Source organism: Pseudopodoces humilis, chromosome 7 (assembly GCF_049639895.1).
Source record: "Pseudopodoces humilis isolate 2021_Gansu_Grassland_sample_001 chromosome 7, ASM4963989v1, whole genome shotgun sequence".
In the NCBI taxonomy this organism is placed as follows: Eukaryota; Metazoa; Chordata; class Aves; order Passeriformes; family Paridae; genus Pseudopodoces; species Pseudopodoces humilis.
In genome coordinates this window covers 12,421,455-12,448,705 of record NC_142206.1, presented here as the reverse complement: position 1 = coordinate 12,448,705, position 27,251 = coordinate 12,421,455, and the positions used below count along the sequence as shown (strand labels likewise).

At 43.4% G+C, this 27,251-nt stretch overlaps 1 protein-coding gene across 4 annotated transcripts in view; it reads right to left on the bottom strand.

Annotated features, from left to right (window-relative positions):
- The window catches only part of LUZP2 (leucine zipper protein 2), a 286,406-nt gene that overhangs the window by 85,944 nt on the left and 173,211 nt on the right, over window positions 1-27,251 (bottom strand). The gene's annotated exons all lie outside the window — the stretch shown is intronic.

The window sequence follows — 27,251 nt, the reverse complement described above, 5'->3', positions numbered from 1 at the left end:
GAAATAAATTCATCCCTTTGGTTTGACTAACTCATTATCCTTTAGTCCCTCTATAGACTAGTGATGGTTGATTCAGTAGAACTATGTCCATATTACAGAACCAAGGTAAGAATGAATTGTAATCACTACATTTTTATTCATTTATCTTCCTTTTGCCCAGTATAAACTACTGTAAGAAATAATTTTTAATAATACATTAGTCTTTTGGAAGTAATTTCTACATAGGCAATGTTGAAAATACCATGCAGTAACCCAGAATTTGAAGAACTGTGTGGCAACAGGACACACAATGTACTAGATGGTTGTTGCAATTTCCACATTTTTGTTCCAAAGAAACCTGCCAAAAGTATATAATTATACATATACAGAATTTGTCCAAAACCAAAACTTGATGAAAATATTTAAAGTTAGGAGATGGAGTCTGTTTTGGAGATTTAGCTAGGTTTAACATAATTTACCAATTCTGTCTTATTATCCCATCTATTTGCAACAGAAACACACAGCAGGGTTATTGGAATGCAAGAAAAATAGTCCTAATTCAATCTGAACTTAATGATGTTTTTAGAAATGAGAGCAAGTATTGAAAGTTAGTATTATCGAGAGTATAATAAGTAGGAGCTTGTCAGAAGTAGATGACAACTTCTTACCTACATTTTGTGTGATTTTATGTTACTTCACAAGTCACATATCACTGATAAAAATAGCTTTGCATCCTGATTAAAAAGTATTAATTTTTATAGCAGAATATTAAGCATACCAGTAAAACCATATGATGTATAACAGACCCTTTTTTTAAAAAAAAAAAAAAGTTCTGAATTAAAATCTTCCTTCTTCTTATGAAAGAAGTCTGATCAGGTACATATTCTGGAAGAATATGTCCCTTTTGCTAGGAGGGAACTATTCAAAGTCAGATTAATTAATCAATGAAATCTTAATTTTACAAAGGTCTATTGATTCAGTACAGAAGTTCTGACTTCTAAGACTTATAAGGATTAAAGATTATACTCATTTTCCTATTAAGCATTCCTCAAAGAGCAACAACAAATAAACTAATTAGAATTTTACACCATTTTTATTTCAAATACTTCATTTGTAACAAGTAATTTAATGGAAAAGATCTTGGACATTTCAAGCTGAAAAGGAATTAAGTATCTGTAAACATATCTTTAGTAATCAATTTAAAATTATATAGAATAATCATTTTAATTAGGAAGGGCCTTCTAGACTTAGAGTTAAAATATCATTATAGTCAAAATAAATAGGTATTTTAATGTATTTAAACATCTTAGAAAGCTTATAGCAAAAGCTAAAAGCTGGAGTATTCTCATGCAATCATATCATTAAACCAAGTTACTGTTGTACCTAATTCTTACTTTATGAAATATTTTAGCATATTTGCACCAGTAGTTTCAGTGCATTCGTATAGTGGTTTAGGTTTGGCAATTTTAGTTTCCTAGCAAATGCACCAAATAATACAATGGGTTCAGCGCTGGCTAAAATCACCAGTGCACTTATTAGAATTATTTACTCATTTCTTGTTCTGAGATATGAATTAGGAGGAAGGCAAAGCAGGCTCAAACTTAAGAGGTACTAAGAAAACTTTATTAACAGAACTAAATGAATAAGAAGAATCAGAATAATACTTTCAGAACACTTTTCCTCCCCTCCAGAACACTTTTCTTTCCCAACTAACAATGCAGAGACAAAATCTGGAATTTTCAATCAGTTACCACCTCTACAATAGTCATTCATCAGTTCTTGTAGGGAGAGGCGTTTTCTCTTGTCATGCCAATGGAGACTTCTCCACAAGAAACAGTTCTCTTGTTGTTCTTTAATTTCCAAAAATAGCAGCTGCCCGGAAAAATCTGCAATCGTGAAGTTTCTCCCATTTTCATTTTCAGTCTTCCCATAGCTGAGTTAATGGGCAATGTCAACTTATGGGGTATTATTTTAAGGATGAGCTGTTCAAAAGCAAAGGTTGTCTTCATCTAACTCTGAGATCATCTTCATCTCTGGGAACAGGGGTCTTCTTCTTCTTTCCCTGGGGGCAAAGGGTCGTCATAACTCTCATCCGTCTCTCTCTGTTCAAGCTTCTCATGGGATCACAGCTACTTCAATTCCTTTCTTCTCTTTGTTCAGCCTTCTCATGAGATCAAAGCTACTTCAACATCTGCTTTGCTTCATTATGGATGCCTCTGCTTATGTCTACAACTTGAACACTCCATCCCCCCATACTTTTTCATGAATTAAAGGGGATATTTTAGTGTATCATAGTCTTCTCAGAAAGGAGCTCTCATAATAATCTCTTCCATGTCCTCTCCCATAACAGATATTCTCTTTGGGTTAGGAGACATGCAAACAAATCCCTGATATCATCAGAAGCTAGGGTGTTTGACAAAAAGGTGGTCTTTAAAAGGCCTTTAAAATATTCACTTTTTCTCCCAAACTCCTTCTGAGCCTTGCAAAGCTCCTTTATGCTGATAATCAAAAGGCTGCCATTTAAGGGTTCTTCGTGTTTGGGTATAGGTAACAGGTGCAGCAAAGGGGATGGTCTTTTGTTCCAAGTTCTATTTTCTGGGCTCGTGGCTTCCAGTCCCCATGCCAGAGTGGGAACTTGAAGCTAGAAGAGAATGAGAGCTGCCAGAGAAGGAGAAGGGAGCAGGGGTGGGACAGCAATTGGAATGGGAGTTGCTGTTCACAGGTGACATCATGGGAACAGATGATGTCATGGGAATGGGAGGCTGAGCTGGTGGAAAGGAAGGGGGAATACCCAGGGAAGGTGTGGAGTTTGGGGAGAGGGGAGGAGAAGGAGGGGTATGAGTAGGGGTGGGGTCAAGGAGTTGGAAGGAACAGGGTGAAAGGGATTGTGGGAAGAAGAAGCACAAGGTGGGGGCTGAACCATGGGGCTTCCACCATCTTGTGTCTCTTGAGAGTCATTCTGAGGGGCAGGGGAGGACTCAGGGAAAACTTGGGAATCTCCTTTGGGGGCATTAACTTGAACTGGAGGATTAATGACTGGGAAAGAGGGGTTTAGGCAAAGGTCCTTGACAGCGTGGCCATCGCTCTTAAGGCAAAGGTGCTGAGAAGTCTGTGGGAGGCCAGGGAGTCAGTAGCTCTCCTGTGCTTCATCGCAGTTTGCCTGGCACAGACTTCCTGATGCAAGGCACAAGGATTTTGGATCACGGAATGGGGGAGGTAGGGGCACTGGTTTGAGCCTTTCCTCCACTTTCTTCAACTATCATTGATCGAATTAGCATGAACAATGAAAAGAATTTGGCACCCATCACCTTTATTTATCAAGGCTGTTAATTTACTCCTAGCTACATCCCAGAAAAGTATGGTTGGTACTTCCTCTGGGGATACCCTTGGAAAGTGGAGGAAAAGCCACTGAACAAACATTTTTAACAACCCTTTTGAAAACTTTCTTTTCCCACTGTCCAGGGCACTCAAAATTTGAAAACAGATCCCTCTCTGCTGTGCTGACAATTTCATACCCATTTTCCTTGATGTTAAGCTGCTGGCACAGCAAAAATCCACCCTCCCCTGCAGCAAAAGAAGCAGCAAACTAAAGATAAAATTTCCAGGGCCAGTCTCAGGGACAAGGTGGTTTCCGCAGCCAATTATTGTGGCCTGTAGGTTCATGGCCCCCTCTCCACCACCCCTGGGACACAATGCACCCTTCCCACAACTTGTGAGCACCCTTAGTCTAACTTTAGGTATACTTACCTTCCTTTGGTCCACTGGACAGGGGCTTCAGGGAAGTGCTCCTCAGGGAAGTGGTCCTCTGGATGTTAGAGGGTTATCACTTCCTCCCCCAAAGAGCCACCAGAGAAAAGCCAGTCTGCTGCACTTGGAGGCAGAACTTCTTGGATAAAATCCACAGTTCATCCATGGGGCCTTTTCACAGGGCCCCACACAGTGGGCGCCAGCTATCACATTGAGCCAGAGCTTATTTGGCTCTATCACTTTGGCCTGCTCCAGGAGTGGGTCACACCCCAGGAGCAGGATGACCCGAGGTGTGACTAGAGTACTTGCTCTATGGCTTTTTGGCTGTCAGTCTGTACTCTGAGGAGGCAATGATGAGAGGGAGGTCTTTTGCATGGGATAATAGAGGATTTATTGCTCTGGGGAATCTTGGGGGCAAAAGACAGAAAATGTGAACATGCAACAGCTGAAATATGGAGGCGGTTCAAAGAGAGGGTACAAAGCATCAGCTAATCAGAGATATCCTGGGGAGGGTAAAAGGCAAGGTTCACAAAATCATCATCCAATGAGGGAGGTAGTGGGGGGAGAAAGTTTGGTCACATGGACTAATCAAGTGTCGAAGTTTAGGGGATTTCTGAAGTGGAATTCCAAGCATGTGGTGGGCCTACGACAGATTGCCAGGAGACTTAGGGTAGATTGACAGTGTAGGGTGGGAGGGTCTCATTTGGACCAAACCATTAACTTAGGCAATAATAGAACATACCATTAACAAAAAACATACTGCAACACTGTTGGAGTCAGAGGCACAGAGAGTGTGCCCTTATCTCTGATACCTGGCTCTGACATCCAAGAAAACACTGAATTTCATGTAACACTCTGAAAACAACTCTTAAAATTAAAAAGAAAAACAAGGAGTGTAAATGTGTAGGTTAGAAAATTTTCTTAAGTCACTGGGTGAAAAAGTTAAAGTTTAGAGTTTAAACTAGTTTAGAGAACAGAAGACAAGATGGAAGATTTAAGGTGTTATCTCTTATCCTTCTTTCTTCATCTTCCTCTTCTAGAGGTTTTTAGGTAGGAGTAAGTGATTGGATAGAGAATGATGCAGTGCAACACACAGATGTTGGGTCATTGGGTCACTAAGAAAAATAATTTATTTGGCATTTGTTAATTGGGTAAATAGACATATAAAAGACCTTGAAGATGATCTTTGTTAGCCATTTTGCACCTTTCTATCTAAGTGCACATAGCTCCTTGTACTCTGTAAATATGTAATATAGATAAAAGAAGAATAAACAACCAAGTCTGAACAAGAGAAAACTGCCTCTCTCTCATCAGTCTCAGTCCAAGGGGGAAAAGAACCCAACCACAAATGTCCTATCAATACACAACACTAAGGCATCTCCTCATTCTCCTTCTATCTGGGACTTGACTCCTTTACTGACCTTGGTGTCTTCAAACTGTCCTCTATGTGTTTTCACTCTGTCCTTTTCTCTTACTGGAGAGAGAATCAATGTTTTTCAAGTTTCATCTGTGCAGTGAAAGAGTTAATATCTCACCTAGGCCTGCAGATGGTCATGATGGTTTCAGCTGGGCAGTGGCTGAAGCAGTTACAGTGATGGATTTCAGGCTGCGCTGGGGCTGTGCCAAGATCTCAGGGGCCCTGGCCAGAACGGTAGAACAGTGGCTGCTGTTCTGGCTGCATGGCTGGTCTCTGGCCCCTGCTTCCTTCAACGTCAGCTGTGGGCCGATGGCTTCCCCTCCCTCTGCCTGGCAGCTACTGGGGTCTGGCAGGCCCCGGTGGAGAGGGCTCCAGCCTGGAGCCACTCCCAGGGCCTGGCAGACCCTGGCTTGGTGCAAGCCAGCGGTGGTGGGCAGGGCTTAGTGTCAGCAAGATGTTGGCAGCTGTGGCCCAGCCCAGTCTCAGCCCCACAGCCTCCCGTGCCCTACCCGGCCACCATGGTCAGGCCACGACAGAGTGGGGCTGGCCCAACTGGCACCCAGTTATATCTTCAAAGCTGGAAGCAAGAAGGAGATTTTCTGGGCTTGCCTGTCTTTAAAATGTGGATTTCACAGAGGAAGACCAGCTTCTACATGGTTCAATAGGTTGTCAGTTCTCAGAGCTAGCCAGCTTTTGGCTTTTGGCAGAGAGGAAGCTCTTAGCAGCCCCTCCCAGAAAAATCATCTCCGTGGGTGGCTTCTTCCTTCCTCACCAAATGTTAATTAAGGCAAAAGCAGCACAATTCCTAAATTCAGGTGCAAAAAATTGTGTTTGCCTCATGGGCAAGAATCCTGCTGTATCTTCCCACGCAATTTGTTCTTACTGTCCTGGTACCTATGCTCAGTAATACCACATGAGTCCAGTGTCCATTCCTTGTTGTCCACTGTGAGAGACTGAAACATTATGGCTAAAGGCTTAGACATTGTTATGAAGGACTTTTTTCCCATTATGCCAAAAATGTATAAAGAAGCTGCTACCACCAAAGCCCACCCCTTCCTGAATATGCCTCCTGACTGGAACTTTGGACTGGGAGTTAAGCCACCTAAGGGAACATGAGAGGTGACACTGTTACCCAATTATTTCAGGTCCAGGTAGAAGAAAACAAGGCTGAGGGAGAAGAATATATCCCCAAGAAAGCCAGACACAGCATCTGTCCTGAAAATCAGCTCTGGCTGGGTCAGGCTCATCTTCTGAGGCCAGGTTTGCACACACTCCCCGTCCAACCAAAGGGGGAGGAGGAGAGTTTTGGGTGTGTGGCATAACCTCTGGTCAGAGGCAGTAAACACCATCCTCCCTTGCACAAACTGGGTCAGTTGTAAGCCCCCCTACATCCTGGGCATGTGACATCCAAGTGGGGTATTCATATGAGAGGTAGCTGAGGGGGTGTCATAAACCATCAAACATCCCTAAAGTGCTCCCCAGGGTCATTAATGAGGCTTTGCACAGGATGACTGCATGTGATGTAACAGATCCAGTCTCTGTTGCATAAGGCACTGTCAAACTTGCCCTCTCAGGGTGTTCCCACCTGGCCCAAACCATATATAAATCCATTGAACTCTGTGTTTTATGGGACCCTCAACACCATGAAGACCAGAAGAAGAGGATCAACAGAACGCCACTAGGATCTAAAATGGTGATATTTTCTACTTAATCTGTCTCTCTTGTCACTCTTCTTCTCTCCTTTTTTATATTTCTTTCTATATCTCTCTCTTTACCTCATATTTACTCTTAAATAAAATCCATACTATTGACTTGGTCATATGGTCTCATTTGCATCTTAATTTGGGCAGAGGCATCTCTCTAACAATTTTAATAACTGGACTGTAACTGCCCACAAGTCAGAACTCTTAAAGACAAACTGCTAAATTTGTTAACATGTTCTTCACAGAGCTTCCATACTGAAAATAAAGAGCTTTCTGCCTCAGTCCCTGGGCATTTTTTTCTCTTTTCTCTTACACTAACATAACATTCCTATATTTTGTTTGGGTTCTGATATTATTTTCAAAATGTGGGATTGGACTTCATGAAAGATGAATTCATTATATAATCATTGACTTTATTTTTATTGCCTAAAGATCTACCTCCAGTATAAAAGCTCAGAAAAGAAGCTGTAGTGTCACACTTTTTTTGTCAACATGCCTTTGGAATCTGAAGGAAAAAAAAAGTATTCCTTGCTTGCTGGCTATAAGAGTATATGTTCCTTTCTCTTTCTAACTTTGGAAAATAAACCTTTCACTTCTGCGTCTGTTTTTGTATCAAATGCCAGTTGGCTGGCCAAATAAATACAAAACATCTCAAGACCATCACCCTTGTTTTTAAAAAAGCACAATACCTATCATAACAGATTGCGCACTTCATCTCTCTATAGAAGGAGGAGAGATGTGACTACTTATAGCATTCTTAGAAAAGAATAACCATGATGCCAATTAGAAAACTTGGACAAAGATGTACAAAGAAAAACACTAACTATACACTTGAAAGCTCAATAGAACTACTTTTACAATTGCCATTTTAGTTATTTCCTTTTCTGCAAATAAATTTTATAAAAATAATTAATTATATACCTGCATATTATATTTTTAATAATTTCTCCATATGATTTTAGCATATATTGTAAAAACCTCATGAGGCAAGAGTCACAGTTTATAGGCATTGTCAAAGAGCAAGCTTTCCAAAACAAACAGTATAATACTATTTCTTTTTCTCTGCCTATCTCTGCTAATGGTAAAAGTTGTTTATTTTTTCCTGTATTTCATGTAGTCCAGCTGACCTGTGTTGCCCTGAAAACTCAGCTTCTGAGCTTGCTAACATAGTTTTCTAAGGACTTCCTCAGGAGAGTAACTGTAAACATAGATATGTGTACATTCTTTCTGTTACACGTCTTGTGATGGGCATCTCTCATGGCCAGTGCAGTGAGAATGTTATCCTGACCATCCAATCCCTGGCCGTGGTCAGAAGCCTATAAATCCTGGGAGAAAAAATAAACTCTGCTCTTCTTTTCACCACATCTCGACCTGTGTCCGCGTGATCTATTCATCTTCAGCGGTAACAGACCTGAGCAAGCTGATAAGCAACACACAAAAATCTTCTATTTGAGCTTTTAGTAGGAGGTTTGTTGTGTCCAACGTTGTGTCTGTGTTGATGTTCCAATCATTTCAATGATCGCTATGAGCAAGCAAATGCTATTTCTAATTCTTTCCATATCATATAGTCTAATTAAAAACAGCAAAATATTAGATACAGAACTCCATTGTACAGAATTTATATCTGCAATGAAAGGCAATTGCCTATGCCATACTGGGTTATTTAGAGAAAAAACCTAGCAATTCTTTGATCATTCCCTTTGGTAGCAGTGGCTAAGTGCCTTGCGGATGATTTGCAAGACCAACAAAGCAGAACACCTAGTTAAGTAGATGTTAACCTGAAGGTCTTTTCATTTGTTTGACATCTGTGAACAGAATGATGACAAGTTGACGCTGCTGCAAGGTGTAAGCTTTAAAAAAAAAATCACAGTGAAAGCTCTATTAAAGCAGGGTTACAGGAATAGTGTGCTGTAAACAAAATTCTAAATTCTAAATTCTAAATAAAAATAATGTAAGTATAAAACACATTTCTGACTTTGAAAAAAATGAGGTCCTCTATCACTAGTAGAGTAAAGGGTCATGACTTTCTACAATGTAATTTTTTCTGATGTAACAGGAGCAGGACATGAAATACTGCATTAAGCAGAATTGTAAACATCTATCTTAAACCAGAAATGACATCTTATGGAAGTTATGAAATTACAGTTATGAAAGGAGAAGGGCAGGAGATGACTAAGAAATAAATTTATGTGGCTCTCTGGGGTCATACTATTCAGTTATGCTTTAATTTTAATAGGCTCTGTCTCCTGAATTCTCTCAGTAAAAGTTCACTGAATATTTGTTGTTACAGAACTTTCTGGCAAATATATTCAATTTTTAGAAGTTTTGCAAGTACAATCTACATACATCTAAAATTTATATAAGCTGTATTGAAGAAGCTACTACAATATCTTTCAATCAGAAAAAAGATATTCCTGAGGCAGTTTTACTGGATTGATTTACATACTAAATGTATTTTCACCATGCCATAGTCATTCAATTTACAGAGCGGTAAGTGCCTATACAATATGTACTAGGTAATACTTTCTTCTTATTTCCATCCTGATGTGCTCTATCCACACTTAGAGAATACAAGGACATTTTTAGTAGTATAATATTTCCATACTAGAATATTCCAGCACTTTCTAAAATATTATTTTTAATTCACAAATCCTAAGCAAGCACTATCACCAGTGCTACAATGTTTGAAAGGTGAGAATTCTCTCAGCACAGAGTTCGTATCAGGAGGCAAAGTGTTTGGCTCCATTTTTGGAACAGATGAAATAAAAATGAGGTCACATACTCTTGTATCTTGATAAGCAAATAATGGTAGCAATTTACCACAGTAAGCATGTGTGTAACAAAATCATAAGTTAAATCTATGTATCTTCAAAACATGTGGAGGCTAGGTATTGTTGGAGTCAGAGGCACAGAGAGTATGCCCTTATCTCTAATACCTGGCTCTGACATCCAAGAAAACACTGAATTTCATATAACACCCTGAAAACAACTGTTAAAATTAAATAGAAAAACAAGGAGTGTAAGTGTGTAGATTAGAAAGTTTTCTTAAGTCACTGGGTGAAAAAGTTAAAGTTTAGAGTTTAAACTAGTTTAGAGAACAGAAGACAAGATAGAAGATTTAAGGTGTTGTCTCTTGTCCTTCTTCTTTCTGCTTCATCTTCTTCTCCTAGGGGTTTTTAGGTAGTAGTAGGTGATTAGATAAAGAATACCACAGTGCAACATGGAAGTGTTGAGTCATTAAGTCACTAAGAAAAATAATTTACTTAGCATTTGTTCATTAAGTAAATAAATATATAAAAAAACCTTAAAGAAGATCTTTGTTAGCCATTTTACACCTTTCAATCGTAGTGCACATAACTCCTTGTACCTTGTATATATGTAATGCAATTAAAAGAAGAATAAACCAAGTCCAAACAAAAGAAAACTGCCTCTCTCTCATCAATCTCAGTCCAAAGAAGAAAAGAACCCAACCACGAATGTCCTATCAAGACAGGTATCATTCATGTCCTACTGTATCAGGTACAGGCTGGCAGGACATGAGATACCTTCAGCCTTGAAGTACCCCTTCTGCATTAGCAGGGAGACTGTCCTCTATAAGGATCGTTGAGTAAATCAGTAAACACTTCACTTTATGAAAACATAGGCATGGGACAGTTTGGATGGGCACACAGGGGTATTCTTAATCTAGAGGCACAGAACTCAAATTTAACTCCAATTTAATCACCATTAACCTCTAATGGTTTCCTAAAAGTCATTTAAAAAGATGAAGTCATGAGTAGGACCTAATTTAGAGGACCCAACTGATATTTTTTGAGCCATTAACACAATGTCTTCATGAATCATTGACTCATCCATGATACTGAACTTACGTTTTTATGTCAGAATTCCTTGTCTTGGGAAAAGGGTAAGAAAGCAGAATATTCTAATTTAAAATTAGCTATTTTTCCTTGCTTTTGAAAAGCGTTTTTCCCTATTTAAGCTCAGCACAGCAATATTAGATAAGATACTTCATATCAGGCTCCTAAGTATTCCAAAAAAATTAAAAACAAGGCCCTGATTACAGTTTAAACTTCTTTGGTTTTTGAGAGCAGATAGCAAGTATTTGCAAACTAAACATTTTCAGAAAAAAAACTCAAACCAAACATACTGAAAACTATTTCAGCAGAAAACTGAGGAAGTTAAAGACGAGCCTTAAAGAGAGTTGGAGAGAACATTTCTGTCTTGGTTCTAGAAGACAGGTGTCTGCTAGGGAGAGCAGGAGCCTCCCTTGAGATGAAAGAATGTAGACCCCCTCCCTCCGAATTATTATAATTTTGAAATCAAGGGCCCCTTAGGCAGAGATCTGGGGATAGGAATAACAGTTCTTTACTAGTATAACCAGGCAAAGAACAATAACTACAGCAATAACCAGAAAACAGAACCAGGGACCCCAGGACAGCCTTCTCGGCTGAAATGGGATGGAAGGGAGGCTTTGTTTGCACAAACGCCCCTTGGGCAGTCAGTCCCGGTGCTCCTGCAGGGCTCTGTGGAACGGTCGGCTGGAACAGCAGGGATGAGCTGAGATCCTGGGCTGGCGGATGAGGTGTATCAACAGCTCTGCGGCGGTGCCTGGCACTGCCACACGTCCCGGTAGAACAGGGGGTGTGAGGCCACCAACAAAGAGGGGAGAAGGAGAAGAAGCAGCAAATGTCTCCCCTGAAGCCAAAGAAAACCAGCCAAAAACTGTCCCCACCCTCCTTTCCTGCCCCTTCCCCCCCCTGGGCCCGGCCACTCTTTGTCCTTTCTTGAGCACCTACTAAATACCCACAGTTAGGTTGTCTCTGCAGCTAATGGGTAAAAATTCCACGGGCAGGCCAGAACAATGAAACAAACAAAAAAAAACAGAAAACACCTAACCCTCAACACTATCCACCCTGAATTTTTTCCCATACCAAAATGTTACATCAAATATTAAACCTTTAAATTATACATGAACACATACTACTTTAACTATATACATATGTACAAACAGATACAAGCACAGTGTCATGGGTAGTTCACCCTAAAACCAGGTCCCCTTGGGGTATGCACCGGGTCTCTCCATCTTTTTGCATCACCCACCAAGTGCAACCCGGTCCCTGAGCAAAGACAACCCCACGGATTGGACTGTCTTTGTTGGAGGCAGAATTAACCCAAACAGTTTTTCCCAGCATACCTCTCATATGTACCACTGGAGCCTTATCTCCATCTGTCGTTCTAAAGGGCTCAGATTGGGCAGGGCCTGCTCGGTTAGTGGAACTTCGGGTGTTCACTAACCATGTGGCCTTTGCTAAATTAATCTCCCAGTTCTTGAAAGTTCCCCCACCCAGTGCCTTCAAGCTGGTTTTAAGCAGGCCATTGCACCGTTCAACTTTTCCAGCAGCAGGTGCATGGTAAGGGATATGGTACACCCACTCAATGCCATGCTCCCTAGCCCAGGTATTTATAAGGCTGTTCTTGAAATGAGTCCCATTGTCTGACTCAATCCTTTCAGGGGTGCCATGCCTCAAAAGGACCTGCTTTTCAAGTCCCAGGATGGTGTTCCGGGCAGTAGCATGAGGCACAGGGTAGGTTTCCAACCATCCAGTGGTGGCTTCTACCATCGTGAGCACGTAGCGCTTGCCTTGGCGGGTTTGGAGCAGTGATCTGCCAGGCCTCCCAATACCTGAATTTGGACCAATGCCCACCGTACCATAGCAGCTTCAACTGCTTGGCCTGCTTGATCGTGGCACACGTCTCACAGTCATGGATAACCTGGGAAATACTGTCCATGGTTAAATCCACCCCTCGGTCTCGTGCCCACTTATAGGTGGCATCTCTACCCTTGATGACCTGAGGCGTCATGGGCCCATCGAGCTAGGAACAACTCTCCCTTGTGTTGCCAATCTAAGTCTATCTTTGACACCTCTGTTTTTGCAGCCTGATCCACCTGCTCATTGTTTTGGTGCTCTTCATTAGCCCTACTCTTGGGGACATGGGCATCTACATGACGGACCCTCACAGTTTCTCTACCCTGGTGGCGATGTCTCTCCACTCATCAGCAGCCCAGATTGGCTTTCCTCTGTGTTGCCAGTTGGCCCTTTTCCACCTTTCTAGCCATCCCCACAGAGCATTGGCTACCATCCATGAATCAGTGTAGAGGTAGAGCTTTGGCCACTTCTCTCTTTCAGCAATTTCCAGGGCCAGTTGAACAGCTTTGAGTTCAGCAAGTTGGCTTGATCCACCTTCTCCTTCAGTGGCCTCTGCGACCTGTCGTGTGGGGCTCCACACAGCTGCTTTTCACTTCCGGTTCATCCCTACGATGCGACAGGAACCATCAGTGAACAGAGCGTAGCATGTTTCTTCTGCTGGCAGTTGGTTGTATGGTGGAGCTTCTTCAGCTTGTGTCACTTGTTCCTGCTGCTCTTCATCAGTGAGACCAAAGTTTTCACCTTCTGGCCAGTTTGTAATTATCTCCAAAATCCCAGGGCGATTTGGGTTTCCAATACGGGCGCGCTGCGTGATGAGGGCGATCCACTTGCTCCGTGTAGTGTCGGTGGCGTGGTGGGTAGCAGGAACCTTTCCTTTGAACATCCACCCCAGCACTGGTAGTTGGGGTGCCAGGAGTTGTGCTTCTGTGCTAATCACCTCTGAGGCAGCTTGAACTCCTTCATAGGCAGCTAAGATTTCCTTCTCTGTGGGAGTGTAGTTGGCTTCGGACCCTCTGTAGTTTCGGCTCCAGAATCCCAGTGGTCAGCCTCAAGTCTCCCCAGGCACTTTCTGCCAAAGGCTCCAGGACAAGCCATTGTTCCCGGCTGCAGAGTAGAGCACATTCTTCACGTCTGGTCCTGTTCTGACTGGACCAAGGGCTACTGCATGAGCAATCTCCTGTTTGATCTGAGCAAAGGCTTGCTGCTGTTCAGGGCCCCAGTGGAAATCATTCTTTTTTCGAGTAACCAGGTAGAGAGGGCTCACGATCTGGCTGTACTCAGGAATGTGCATCCTCCAAAAACCTATGGCACCTAGGAAAGCTTGCGTTTCCTTCTTTCTGGTCAGTGGAGACATTGCAGTGATCTTATTGACGACCTCAGTGGGAATCTGATGCCGTCCATCTTGCCACTTTACTCCCAGGAACTGGATCTCTCAAGCAGGTCCTTTGACTTTGTTCTTCTTGATGGCAAAACCGGCTTCTAGCAGAATCTGGATGATCTTTTCTCCTTTCTCAAATACTTCCCCACTGCTGTGTTCCCCCACACAATGATGTCATCAATGTACTGCAGATGTTCTGGAGCCTCACCCTTTTCTAGGGTAGCCTGGATCAGTCCATGGCAAATGGTGGGGCTGTGCTTCCACCCCTGGGGCAGTTGGTTCCAGGTGTACTGCACTCCCCTCCACGTGAAGGCAAACTGAGGCCTGCATTCTGCTGCCAGGGAAATGGAGAAAAATGCATTGGCAATGTCAATAGTGGTGTACCACTTCGCTGTCTTGGACTCCAGCTCGTACTGGAGCTCCAGCATGTCCGGCACGGCAGCGCTCAGAGGTGGAGTCACTTCATTCAATGCACGATAGTCCACAGTCAATCTCCATTCTCTGTCAGACTTGCGCACAGGCCAAATGGGGCTGTTGAAGGGTGAGTGGGTTTTGCTGAGCACCCCTTGGCTCTCCAGCTCTCGGATCATCTTGTGGATGGGGATCACAGCATCTCGATTTGTCCTATACTGTCGGTGGTGCACTATCGAGGTGGCAATTGGTACTCACTGTTCTTCCACTTTCAGGAGTCCTACTGCAGATGGGTTCTCTGATAGTCCAGGTAAGGTGTTCAATTGCTTAATGTCCTCTGCCTCCACAGCAGCTATTCCAAAAGCCCACCTGAGTCCCTTTGGGTCTTTGTAATAGACATTCCGAAGGAAGTCTATGCCCAGAATACACGGGGCCTCTGGGCCAGTCACAATGGGATGTTTCTGCCACTCCTTCCCAGTCAGGCTCACCTTGGCTTCCAACAGAGTCAACTGCTGCGATCCCCCCGTCACCCCAGCAATGGAAACAGGTTCTGCCCCCACATGTCCTGATGGCATTAGGGTACACTGTGCACCAGTATCAACTAAAGCTTCCTATTTTTGTGGCTCTGATGTGCCAGGCCATCGGATCCACACCATTCAAAAGACCCGGTTTTCCTGTGCCTCTTCTAGGCTAGAGGCAGGGCCCCTCTAGCACTGGTCATCCTCTCCTCCCTGGGCATACGTGCTAGAGGTTCCTTCAAGGGGATCATCCTTTTTTCTGTAATATCTGGCAGTTTGGTCGCAGGAGGTTGAAGCTACCTTCACTTTAGTGGAACCTTTCTGGTTAATGGTTCCCTCCGAGTTGACGCACTTGTGCTACCAGGGCAGAAGTGGGTTTCCCATCCCACTTTCCCATGTCTTCCCCATGGTCACGTAGAAAGAACCACAGCTCAGTTTGTGAGGTGTACCCTCTCTCTCTAGCTGGGGGACGCTGGGCTTGGAGTTTTGGGCTTGTGACCCGCACTGGTGCCATATGGGAACTGCTCTTCCTCATCTCTTCCCTCATTTCCCTCATCTCCTCTTTGAGTTCCTTAATCACAGCAGAAATCTTAGCCTGCTGTGGGCCATGGACCATACTGTCGAAATGTCTAAGCCTGGTGGCGACAGAACCCACCGTCTCTCGGCTGTTATCGGCATTAATCGTCACAAGGAAAGTGGTGTATTCACATGGCCCTAGATTTGCCAGACTCCACAACATCTGCCCAGTGCACCTGACTTTGTCGGGGTCATTATCATGCTGTCCACCCCTCCCAAAAAGGACCTCTAATATTGCCACTTCTCGCAGCTGTTGGATCCCTTCCTCAATGGTTTTCCAGTCCCTTCTATGATAGTGCTCTTCCATTCTCTCTCTGTGGACAAACCTCTCTCTTACACTCATCAAAAGCCGCTCCCAGAGGGAAAGGGGCCCTGGCTCCCTGACGAATATCTGATTCACACCGGAGTCCTGGGTCAAGGGTCCCACATTCCTTGCCTCACCACCATCCAGCTGCATGTCTGTACCCATAAGGTCCCAGACCCAAAGTAACCAGGTTGTATAAGCCTCACGCCCCCACCTCACAATGTCTTTTTACAACTTACGGAGACTGTCATATGTCAGAGACTCAGTAATGATTTCAACTTCTGGCTCCCCTGTGGGTTGTGAGGGCCCTCCTTTCTTATCCTTATCAACAGGGTGCTGTGATTTCATCTTAGACTTCCTCGTTTCCACAGGGGCAACAGCTGCTGGCTGTGACTGCCCTTGTGGTTCAGCTGGAACCTGGACGGTTGTAACGTCTGTGGGTTCCACTGCTGCACCATCAGACTCTCCCTCTTCGAGGCAGGGGGAGGGTTTCCCAGCAGCTGAGGAAATGCACTCCTTTAGCATCTCACGCATCTCCTTCACCAGAACCCCCACCCACTCTGGGTGGTTCATTTCTGAGGTGGGCTGTGGGGCAGGGGCAGGCTCTGGAGCAGCACTCCCTGTCTCTGGGGCTGTGCCAGGCTCTGGAGTAGCATCTCCCGTCTCTTTCCCTTTGTCTCTGAATGCTAAGTAGAACAGGCCTATCAGCAACACTAGCCACTGTATGATGTCATTAGCATCCAGAGAAGATTTTAACCCTTCGAAAACTGGTGGGGTAGGCCCAAGGAACTGGGTGAAAGGTCGGGAGAAAATTTCCCTAGCTGTCTTTTTCTCCCAGTAGGTACCATTATTAAAGTAACACGAAAACCATCCAGCTGATGTGTGACAGCTCTGAATCCCTGAGCCCGCCGTCCAGAGGACGTTAAACATCCATGAATTCCTCACCTTATCAACCCACTAAACAAGCTGGATAATAGCCACAGTAAGCTTTAGTTATAGGACCTATATTTAGGTAAGGTGCAGCAAATGGGAGAAATATAGCTGTGACCACATGCCCCGCAAACCTGGGTAAGCTCAACAACATGGTTCTACCTAACAAGGTTTCTAAATCCAGCACACAGAAGTTAGGTTATTTAAGAACTGTTATTCCTTTTTCTTTTGGTTTGTTCTTTTTTTTTTTTCCCTTTTTCTCTCAGTGCCCCACGTTGGGTGGCCAAAATCTGTCTCGGTTCTAGAGGACAGGTGTCTGCTAGGGAGAGCAGGAGCCTCCCTTGGGATGAAAGAATGTAGACCCCCTCCCTCCGAATTATTATAATTTTGAAATCAAGGGCCCCTTAGGCAGAGATCTGGGGATAGGAATAACAGTTCTTTACTAGTATAACCAGGCAAACAAACAACAACTACAGCAATAACCAGAAAACAGAACCAGGGACCCCAGGACAGCCTTCTCGGCTGAAACGGGATGGAAGGGAGGCTTTGTTTTCACAAACCCTCCTCGGGCAGTCAGTCCAGGTGCTCCTGCAGGGCTCTGTGGAACGGTCGGCTGGAACAGCGGGGATGAGCTGAGATCCTGGGCCGGTGGCTGAGGTGTATCAACAGCTCCGCGGCCGTGCCTGGCACTGCCACACGTCTCGGTAGAACAGGGGGTGTGAGGCCACCAACAAAGAGGGGAGAAGGAGAAGAAGCAGCAGCTCCGTCTGTGTGATGGCGAAATTCCCTTCTCTCCACCGCAGCAGCTTCGCGACCCAGCAAACGAATGTCTCCCCCAAAGCCGAAGAAAACCAGCCAAAAACTGTCCCCACCCTCCTTTCCTGCCCCTTCCCCACCCTGGGCCCGGCCACTCTTTGTCCTTTCTCGAGCACCTACTAAATACCCACAGTTAGGTTGTCTCCGCAGCTAATGGGTAAAAATTCCACGGGCAGGCCAGAACAACAAAACAAAACAAAACAAAACAAAAAAAAAAAAAAAAAAAAAAAACCGAAAAAACACCTAATCCTCAACAATTTCTTAGTACTTATAAACCAGCCTAATCAATCAGGAGGACATGGGACACCTCTCCTCTAAGAACATTTAGAACACAAGGTGATCTGTCTGATCATCTTCTAATCAGTTCCTAGTTCTGACATGAATATCATCTTTTCATTAATCCTGCCATGAATATGGACCTGACAGAATATTGCAGAATTGAGGAAGGGTTTCAGTGATACCGGGGTCATACCTGAAAATTACAACAATTTAATATTGAAAAAAATATATTGAAAAATAAACATTTTCTTGGTAATTTTTAGATGTTTTTTATGTGATTATTCAATGTTCTTTAAAATTGTTCCCACAAAACACATTTCTCTGTAGAAATACCACTGTGAGAAACGAACTTGTAAAAATTCGTAAAAATCTAAATAAATGTATATAACAATAATGATATAAAATATAAAGTACAGTATGACACACAAGCCCTTCCCAGATCTAGCCACGAATTCCCACTCAAAGGATAACGATCCTAGCCGGCGCCCATCAACAAAAGAATAGACAGGACGCGGCCCATCAAGCTGACAGGAAAAAAAACTCCTCAAACTGACAAGGACAGGCTCGGTGACCATCAACGGAGAAGAATAGGCAGGACACGAAACATCAAGCCAAAACAAACGGAGAGGCACCGACGAGATATTCATCACCGGACCCGAACACCTCGCCTTGCGGGCTACCGTTGGGGGAAGCCATCAAGTAAACAAAAGGAAAAATCCAGCCGAAATATCCATCGGCTCCAACCCGGATCCAGCCATCCCATCCGGATGGCCTGAACCACAAGAGCCACTCAGAATTTCTTTACATATGAGGAGACTCGGTCCGGACGTCCATTCGACTCTATTCTCCAATGCCAGGAAATCAATTCATACGACAATCAAGGACTGTTGATGAATGGTGCCTGCCTGGAATTTGGCCTCAAGGCTAAAAATCCCTATAAAAACCCCGGACAGTTTACCCTCCTGCGTGGATTTGGGAACACCTATACCTTTGAGTATAGACCCCTGTCCACCCAGCGCTGCGCTGTTTGTTTTATTGTGGTTTTCCCTCATTGTTTATTTTTTTTATAGAAATTGTTTTATAATAAATTGTTTTTATTTAACCCAAATCTGCCTTTGCATTTATAACAGATTGGTGCCGTGACTCGGATCGGAGAAACTGCGGGGAATCTCGCTGCCCAGGACGGGTACCCCCGCTGATTTTGGGCGGCCTGGTGAGTTGAGAACCCCCGTAGTTCGTTCCGATATCCGAACCAAATTTAGGCGGAGGTAAAAAACCACATTAAAAAGGATAAATCCGGATCGGAGAGCCCGGAAGGCACGGAGCCTTCGGGAGCCGCGGCTTACTTTGCTCGTAAAACGTCTAGTGCGCACAAGGGACACCCACGCAGGAAAATAGCTGTAAGTACTGCTGGTTGAGCGGGCAATCGGGCGAGTGTGTGAGACGTGATCTGATCACGAAGCGAGTGCGGACTTCAAGGTCGCGTTTCCATCCTCCCGCGAGGGAATTGGCCGGCCGCGAAGGAAGCGATACAGAGTGAAAGTTTTTTTTTTTCCCTCGACACACACTGGTAAAACCTGAGACCAAAGGGTGTCTCGGGAACTGATCGCAAGGTACTAAGAGGGGAAGGACGTCTTGTCGAGCTCGAGGCTGGTAAACCCTCTTAGTAACGGACCCAGGGAGAGGTCCAGGGAAGAATCAAAAGTCCCGATTACAAGAGACCTCAGCTCAGCTCGCTGAAAGGTGAGTATCGGCAAATTTTGATTCCTAAGTACACAACGCAGAAACTGATATCGACTCACGGAGAAGTCGAAGAAAGGTAAGAATATATTTGCGAAGTATAGGGCAGAAAAAGAGTAAAGCTTCAAGGAAGAAGCACAGGAGAAGATTCCTCCGATCAGGGGAGGAATCACCAGACATCCCACTGGAAAGTCCCTTGGGGTGGATGTTAAAACACTGGGGAAAGATTGTCCCCAGAGGAAGGGGAAATCAAAGGAGAAATTAATACATTATTGTATAGAGGTTTGGGGAGGACAGGAGTTGAGAAGTCACCTCACTTGGCCAGTGTTAGGCACATTTGAAAAATGGACGTGTAACAAGTTGTTCTCCTATGTGGAGAACAAAGTCCCCTCAGATCCTGAGGAGAGGAATACGCCAAGCTCTGGGTAAATGCCAGAGTAGGGCTATTTCCAATAAAGCAAAAAGAAAAACGTGTGAGTCGAAAACTGAGTCCTGGGAACCCCTCGATCACTTACCACCCCCGTATCGAGGACCAGCGGGACCTTCCTCTGTAGATCAAGAAATGCCCACAGCACCCTTGGGCCCCCGAGACCAACCCACTGAGATACGTGTGTCTCAGACGGGAGACTCGGGGCCAGCAGCGATGCCGGCAGCCCTTTCCCCTTTCCCCGCCTGTAAACACCGTAACCACAGCAACCTCCTCGGAGGTTTTTTCTGCGCAAGGCTGGGGAACACCCTATCCGTCCCTGCCGATCCAGCCGCCACAACCGGGACCCTCCCATACAAACGGAGGGGACTCCTCCCTTCAAAACCGGGGGTGGAGGCAAAATTCACACCATTAATAACAGGGAGGCACCACACAATCACCAATTCCCCTCCCGCAAGTGGAACCCGTTTAAGAGCGAGAATGATAGATAATGAGATGGGGAGAGAGTGAAGAGGGGCACCGGTTGTTCCCTCTTAGGGAAGTACCGACGGCCCCGGAGTGATCGGTTTTGTGAATGTCCCCCTTAACTCTGGAGATGTAAGAGCATTAAAAAAGAGATGGGGCGGTTGTTAGATGACCCTCTCGGAGTGGCTGAGAAGTTAGATGAATTTTTAAGGAATAACATTTATACCTTTGACGATCTTATGGCAATCCTGAGGTCACTGTTTAATCCGGAGGAAAGAGAAATGATTAAACAAGCCGGGATCAGTGACTGGGACAGACGCAATCCACAGGGGATGCCAGGTAACCAGAAATGGCCTAGCGCAAGCCCGAGCTGGAATGCACAGACAGAGGAAGGCAGACGGAACATAATAGATTTAAGGAGCATGATTGTACAAGGTATAAGAGAAGCGGTCCCTAGGGGCCAGAACATTAGCAAAGTTTTCAAAGAGTGTCAAGGAAAAAAAGGAACCACCCACTGAATAGATCGAGAGATTACGGCGAAGTTTACAGATTTACTCTGAGACTGACCCGAAACTCTCCTGTGGGGGGAGGTTCTGTTAAAAACACAATTTGTTGCTAAATCTTGGGAAGATATTAGGAAGAAATTTAGAAAAGATTGAGGGTGGCAAGATAAAAGTCTTCAAGAGCTCCTAAGGGAAGCTCAAAAAGTGTACATGAGAAGAGAAGATGAGAAGCAGAAATCGCAAGCTAGAATTTTAGTAACAGCGGTAAAAGAAGTCCAGAAACAAGAACAGATGCAGGGTAAGTATAAAAACACTACCCGGAAAAAGTCGAGGTTCTCACTGGGCAGCCCCCGGCCCCACGGAGAGAGCCCCCGGAATGCTACTACTGTAAAAAGGTAGGACACGTTCAGCGGAATTGTAAACAAAGAATAAAAGATGAGAAAATTTTATCAAGAAGATTAAGAGTGTCAGGGGCTCTTTAATTTAGAGACCAGAACATCCAAGAAGCCCTTGATAAAATTAAAGTGGGCCCCTAACGACAAGAAGTAAGTTTTCTTGTAGATACTGGGGCAGAGAAAAGTACCCTGCAGAAATTGCCATACGGATGTGTGGCTAGCAGAGAAAAAGTTTTTGTAATCAGTGCAAAGGGAGACCCCTTTGAAGTACCTATAATAAAAGATGTGGAAATAGAATCTGAAAATAAAATTTGCTTAGGGAATTTGCTATTAGTAGAAGAAGCAAACTACAATTTACTGGGAAGGGACATGATTGTTGCTTTAAGAATTAATATCTTGATTAAAAATTCTGAATTAGTGGTGAAAATATTTAAGTTGACTCCTAAAAATGAAGAGAAAATAAACCCTGAAGTATAGCATTCAAAGAGAGAAGGGAGTTGAAACAAATAATTGATGACCTCCTAAACGGGGATACTTTAGAGCCTTACATGTCTCAACACAACACCCCCATCCTGGCTGTAAAAAGACGGATGATAGCGTCCGATTAGTCCAGGACCTACGAGCGGTAAAACGCTAGGACCCGGACTAGATTCCCCGGTGGTGGCCAACCCCTTATACTTTACTAAATAGACTCACACCAGAAGATGTGTGGTATAGTGTGATTAATTTAAAAGATGCTTTTTAGACTTGCCCTCTAGATGAAAGGAGTAGAGATTACTTTGCATTTCAGTGGGAGGACCCAGATACAAACCGTAAGCAACAGCTAAAGTGAACGGTCCTCCCCCAGGAGTTTGTAAAGTCTCCGAACCTTTTCGGACAAGCCTTAGAACAAATGTTAACCCAATTTGCTCTTGAAGACAGGACAAAGCTTTCACAGTATGTAGATGACTTGCTAATAGCTGGACCGACTGAAGAGAGTGTGAAGAAAAGCACGATTGCCTTGTTAAACTTTCTAAGAAAGAAAAGTTTGAAAGTATCAAAATCCAAGCTGCAATTCACAGAGCCTGAAATAAAAAATAAAATACCTCAGACATTGGATATCTCAAAGAAAAATTAGACCCGGAGAGGGTAGCAGACATCCTTGCATTGCCTGCACCAAAAACAAAAAGGCAAATTAGACAAATTCTAAGGCTCTTGGGATATTGCAGGCAGTGGATTGAGGGTTTCAGTGAAAAAGTGAAGTTTTTGTATGAAAGATTAAACACTGACAGGCTAAAGTGAACTGAACAGAATGAGTCTAATTTCCAGAAATTAAAAACTGTTCTTATGACTGCCCCAGTACTAACTCTACCAGATACGAATAAAGAATTCCAGTTGTTCGTGAATGTGAGTAAACAAACAACACAGGGAGTCCTGACTCAGGAATGGGCAGACAAAGGGAAGCCTATAGGCTTCAAAGATCTTAGATCCAATCAGTCGGGGTTAGCCTACATGTTTACCAGCAATTGTAACAGTGGCTCTGTTAATAAGAGAAGCAAGGAAAATAACTTTTCCTCCCCTAGTAGTTTACACTCCCCACGATGTGAAAAACATATTGCAGCAAAAAGCAGAGAAGTGGCTGACTGATTCCAGGCTTCTAAAATATGAAGCCATCTTAATCAGCTCACACCCGGTTTAGAATTGAAAACCACTGCACAAAAAATCCTGCTCAGTTTCTATTCAGAAAAATTAGTACATGATTGTTCTAAAATCGTAGAGCTGCAGACCAGATAAGTTACATCAACGCAAACTGTGATTGTTTTCCATTTATACATTTTAAATGTGCTTGTTGTAAACAAATTTGAGTAACCCACTGTTGGGGAGAGTACAAACCTAAGAGACTGTGTACCAATTGTCTGACTAAAGAACAGGAGCTGACTAGCCGTTTCTTAATACTTGCCACCAGGGCGAGATTGTTGGAACTCGACTCTCCTGAGTGGTTCCTACTTTTTCAAAAAGGGGATAAGAGGGAAACTAGACTCCAAGGCAGAGGCTTTGGAAATTGAGTGCCGAAAGACAGTAAAAGTACCCGTGCAGGACAGACCCGATTAAGTCGTCTCGGGGGGCTACCTTAAAAAGGAGATACACCATAAGAACTACAGGGGCCCCTGAAGAATATCCCTGCTGCCGGGAAGATGGTAATCCCCGCCGTATATTTTTATACGGGCGAAGGGCAAGGCAGAGGGATACACCGGTGGGGAATCCTGATGTTCCTTGAGTCTAGCCGTGTGCTTAGCCGAGAGAATGATTCCCGATGGGTACCTCGAGGGGAGCGTCTCCTGGGGAAGTGTGAGCAGTGTCAGACTGCCACAGATACCAGACGAATAGTTAACTACTGTCCTCCGGAACGTTGTTCGTCTAACAGCACTCAGTATAATCTTTGTGAATTAAAGGGGGAGGTCCAGTGTTACCACTCAGGGGCAAGGCTTAAGAACGGGCAGTCTAAAACTCCTATGAAAAGAAAGACTGAAAATTCCCATTTCAGGTATAAGAGAGAAGTGGAAATGATTCCCCCAATTCCAATCTGCAGTCAATGTAACCAAAACGGTCTAGATAGGGGGGAAAAGACAATCCACCTTTTTGGCATATTATGCGGTTAACCCTTTATGTTACAATAAAGCGAATTTAAAAATGTGTACCATGGGAGGGAAAGTATATTGGGAAAGTAAAAATTTAAAACATGAAAAAAAGGCTTTTTTTTAATAATGAACCGATAATCCTTGATTTGTTAAAAAGTAGTGATGACCGGGTATGTTTGCAATTCAACCAAGTATTCTGCTTCTCCAGGGATGAGGAAGGGGTAGACCTGAAAACAAAAAAAAACAATTAACCCTAGAGTTAAAGAGGCAAGAAGCAGAAGCTCAGAAAAAGAAACTAGACCAGAAGAGGCTTAACTCTCTTAGTGAACATTATGAGCAATTAGAGAAAACAATACAGCAATTGGGGGTTGCCAAACCCCAACCAGAATCTTTTTCATAGATCTAATGCAAGAAATAGCCACAGAATTAGGTCTATCTAACTGTTAGATCTGTGGCGGAGTTTAAAATCAGCTGAAAGATGGCCTTGGAAGGGAGAGGGACTAACCCCAGAGTAACTTCTAAAAATGAGAAAACTCTAAAATATCAAAAACAAAACAAAGACCAGAAGGAAAAAGAATTCACTGATTTAGTAGGCTATACCCCGTGTGTAAGCACACTCACGGTAAATTCGGAAAGCAAAAAACAAAAACCTGGCAACCTGAACCACCCGCGGGCTATTGGAGTCGCTCCCGGGGGAATAACTGTGAATGGATGGAAATAATTGAACTTTACTGGTACAAAAACTCTGGGGCCAATCCCTTCCATGAGCTAATAGGATTGAAGGAATATTAAGATGATCCGGCAAAGTTGAACAAGGGTTAAAAAGCTCCTAATAGTATATATTAGATATGTGGAAAAGGCATACAGCGAGCTACCCAGAAAATAGAAAGGATCCTACACACTTGGAATAATTCGGTCCTTTTTCTTTACTCTACCTAAAACAGAGAGTAAATCATTGAACCCCTCTCTTTGAGACATTAAACAGACAAAGGAAGGAATTAAAACGGAAACTACCAATAGCGGAGGCAACCAGAAGTGGAACGAGAAGAATGACCTGCCAAAAAGGATCATTCAATATTACGGGCCGCTACTTAGGCAAATGATGGCAGCTGGGGGTTACAGAACCCCCATTTATCTCCTCAACAGACTTATCAAGTTGCAAGCGGTGGTAGAGATAGTTTCCAACCACACTTCAGAAGCCCTAGAACTCCTTAGCCAAACAACATTCACAAATGAGAGCTTTTGTGTACCAAAACAGACTAGCTCTCGATTATTTGCTAGCCGAGGAGGGAGGAGTGTGTGGCAGATACAACGAATCCGAGTGTTGTATGGAAATAGACGATTACAGAGAAACAATAAAAGGATTGGCTGCTGAAATTAAAAAAGTAGCTCATGTGCCAGTCCAAAAATGGAATTCAATCCTACAAGCCTCCTGGTGAGACCAGATATTCGGGCAAGGGGCTTGGTGGAAAAAGCTAGTATTTTTCATCACTTGTTCAGTTGCCGGAATCATTTTCCTTCCCTGCTTAATTCCTTGCTTCATCAGAGACTAATTCACTCTGTTGTGCAAGGAATGCAGATTGCCACACTTCCAATTGATCCTGAGAAAGCACAAGGGAGACTACTCCTCGCTCTAAACTAATGAAATTAGAGGAGGAAAAAGAAAACGAAAAATGTGATTAAAGCCTTAAAGAATTTTTGAAAATAAATATAACCTGGCACAAGCATATAGTGAGAATTCGTTAACAGACTGGGAAGAAGATGAATGTGAGTAAAAAATTATAGTCCTCCCCTGCAGAATTAAATGAAAATAACACGAATTTTTAATGTAATGAATTATTAGGCGGGGGACTGTGAGAAACGAACTTGTAAAAAATTCGTAAAAATCTAAATAAATGTATATAACAATAATGATATAAAATATAAAGTACAGTATGACACACAAGCCCTTCCCAGATCTAGCCACGAATTCCCACTCAAAGGATAACGATCCTAGCCGGCGCCCCATCAACAAAAGAATAGACAGGACGCGGCCATCAAGCTGACAGGAAAAAAAACTCCTCAAACTGACAAGGACAGGCTCGGTGACCATCAACGGAGAAGAATAGGCAGGACACGAAACATCAAGCCAAAAACAAACGGAGATGGCACCGACGAGATATTCACCACCGGACCCGAACACCTCGCCTTGCGGGCTACCGTTGGGGGAAGCCATCAAGTAAACAAAAGGAAAAATCCAGCCGAAATATCCATCGGCTCCAACCCCGGATCCAGCCATCCCATCCGGATGGCCTGAACCACAAGAGCCACTCAGAATTTCTTTACATATGAGGAGAGACTCGGTCCGGACGTCCATTCGACTCTATTCTCCAATGCCAGGAAATCAATTCATACGACAATCAAGGACTGTTGATGAATGGTGCCTGCCTGGAATTTGGCCTCAAGGCTAAAAATCCCTATAAAAACCCCGGACAGTTTACCCTCCTGCGTGGATTTGGGAACACCTATACCTTTGAGTATAGACCCCTGTCCACCCAGCGCTGCGCTGTTTGTTTTATTGTGGTTTTCCCTCATTGTTTATTTTTTTATAGAAATTGTTTTATAATAAATTGTTTTTATTTAACCCAAATCTGCCTTTGCATTTATAACACCACTTTTCCTGTTAATGACTTGATTGACTACTTGTGCTCAGCAAAGAAAATAGGTAAATTGTTGATTATTACCTCAGACAAAATATTATTAAACAATTTTAATAACAGGCTGTACAATGTAACACTGAAATTAGACAGACCACCATTCTGAATTATATTAAAAAGGACAAACCCCCAAATATCTGAAGTAACAAAGCAAATGTGTTGGTTTCCATTCTGAATTTCTGCCCCAACACACTATAACATTTGGCAAAGGTATACCTCCAAAGTTTGGCAGTGAATTGTGACTGGAAGAGAAAAGCACATGCTTCCTTTTTCAGAAAATGCATTACTAGCATTTTTCTATATCTCTTAGTATACAGGGAACTGTCAAAATAAGTCTTTTCCTCCTAACCAGGCTATTAGTCTTTATTATAATCTCCTGGCATCCTGCTTTTTGTGCACATTCCAAATGTCACTTGTAGGAAAACATTTTAACAGAGTAAAAGCATGATATTTGTGTAAAAGCCTGTCTGCACAACCCAGCTTTCAATCCAGGTGACAATATTAAAGGCAGTGTCCTTGACACTCTCCTGGAACAGCGAGAATAAAGAAAAACAATGGCATTGTGTGCTTGGAAAAGAATGTAAAAAAATATGTGTTAACCAATAGTACCTTGTTAAGCCCTGCAAACCCTGTCGGACCCT